This window comes from Elephantulus edwardii, unplaced genomic scaffold (assembly GCF_000299155.1).
Source record: "Elephantulus edwardii isolate Elephantulus edwardi_28Jun2011 unplaced genomic scaffold, EleEdw1.0 scaffold00169, whole genome shotgun sequence".
NCBI classification, from domain to species: domain Eukaryota; kingdom Metazoa; phylum Chordata; class Mammalia; order Macroscelidea; family Macroscelididae; genus Elephantulus; species Elephantulus edwardii.
The window spans coordinates 3717039-3719547 of NW_006399919.1; positions in this window are offsets into that span (position 1 = coordinate 3717039).

Sequence of the window (2509 nt, forward strand, 5' to 3'; positions counted from 1 at the left end):
TGAGTCTCAAACGACTCAACGGCACATAATAACAACAACTTGGACCAAAAGGCAGTCATCAAAACAGAGGAAGAAGATACTACGTGGCTCAAAATCACTGCCAGGGATCCTTTTTTTCTCAATACCTTTTCAAACTATATATAGAAGAAATAATCTGGGAGTCTGGGTTCTATCAGGAGGAATGTGGTATGAGGATTTGAGAAAGTCTCATCAGCAATCCGTGTTATGCAGGTGAAATGACCTTGCTTACTGAAACTGAGGAGGACCTGAGGCATTTTCTGAAGACGGTCAAGGACTGCAGACTTTAATATGCATTGAAACACAATATCAAGAAAACAAAGATTCTCACCACTGTGCCAACAGGCGTCATCATGATAGATGGTGAAGAGATTGAAATGGTTAATAGTTTCAGCTTTACTTGGCTCCACAATCAACACTCTTGGGATCAGCAGCCAGGAAATCAAAAGACAAATTGCTTGGGAAAATCTGCTGTCAGGAACTTCTCTAGAATATAGAAGAGCAATAATGTCAGTCTAGTAACTAATGTGTGCCTGATCCAGGCCATGTCTTTGCAGTAACTTGTTATGCATCAGAAAGCTGGACTAAGGATGACAGAAGAATGATGCCTTTGAGCTATGGTGCTGGAGAAGAGGACTTATATACCATTAACTAGTAGGAGACCGAATAAGTTCATCCTAGAGAAGGTGAAACCAGGTTGCTCCTTGGTGGCATTGATTTTGAAACTTCATCTGACATTCTTTGGGCATGTTGCAAGAAAGGACCAGTCTTTTGAGAAGGACATCATATTTAGAAGGGTAGAGAGACAGGTCAAGAGGGAAAGACCCTGGATGAAATGGATTGACTCAGTGACTGGAATATTGGGGGTAGATATGTCAGAGACAGTGAAGTTGACTCAAGAGAGAGCAGGATTCAGAGCTGTTATACATAGGGTCGTTATGAGTCACAAGCAAATTGACATCACATAACAACAACAAAAATTATAACCTCACATTGAATAAGTAGATAGACAAACAAGTGATTGATATGCCAATCAATTAGCCTACCTAATTGTAAGAGGACAACTTGCCCTCAATCTAGACCAAGAAGGTGGATAGATTCTTTCCTGAGTGTTGATCAATCACAACGGAATTTAGAGCAAAAAAATTCATAAGCTTATGGGGAAAATAAACATTGCCAAACAAAGTTAACTTTTAAAATACGTTCAACAATATTTTCGTGTAAAAAAAAAAAGCACTGCCATCTCAAAGACGTGATTCAAATCTGCCAACAGTTCTGAGGAAGAACAGGCAGTCTCCTCCCATGCAATTAACTGCATCTGAAAACCTCCATGCGGGTCAACTGTGGATTGGTTCCAACTCAACGGTACACAGCAACACTACAAGATAATATAGAAACATGTACCCACTATTTGGGAATAAAAACCTTGAACCACAATGGAAGTGACTGATAAGTTCATTTAATTTCAAAGGAACATGTTTTCTTTTTCCAAAGACTTCATAGAAAAACAAAAATTAAAGTTGGAGAGTATTTTTACAAAACACATAATTTATAAAACCTAGATGTCTAGAATATAAATAAATAAACATAAGCACAGAAAAGTAAGGAAAAACATCAACAGGAGAGTGTGGGTCATATATTTGAACAAGATTTCGCAGAAGAGGAAAATAAGTTGAAAACATGTAAAACATCAACCTAAGTAATTATTGGGAACATTGATGCAAATTAAGGCACAATTAAAAATAATTTAGATTAAATATCTGGAAAAATATAAAGGAGACATAATAAAGTATTACCCAAAAATGGTTATCTGCAAATTTTAATAAGAAAATATTCCCATTAAGACAAGATATTTTAAAGAAAATTTTTCATAAAGAATAATCAATCATTTTAGAAAAGATAAGAACTATCTAGTTATAACAAAGCAATATAGGATTTTGTGAATGTGGTTCAAAATTCAGGTAAAATGAGTGAGTTTGTAGACTAATACAAGTTAGTGTAGTGTTTTTCTATTATAGAAACATGCCTACCTATCAGTTTATTGTATTGGGGGAATGTTTTACGTGTTTGCCAAAGGAAGGAGGGAGGCATGGAAAAGGTCATATCTGATCTCTAATAACTCTATTACTCCACAAAGGGGCACTGTTTCAGTCAACACCAATACTCATGTGGTCGGATATGTCCCTCATGCTCACATACCTCTTTCTACTAATTCCTACACCAATATTACTGTTTTATTGAGTCCAGAATCTGCTCAATTTAATGATGAGAATAACCAAACCATTTGTGGATAGATTAACATGTGCTATTCACATATTATCCTGCATTCACATGACAAAGTCAAAGCCAACGACTAGGAAAGCCATTTTGAGGGGAAAAAACCCAAACACCTTACAAGTACAATATTGTTAATTACTTTATAGCTTGTTGTTATGTGACATTGAATCACCTGTGACTCATAGTGGCCCTATCTATGTACAGCAGCTCTGAA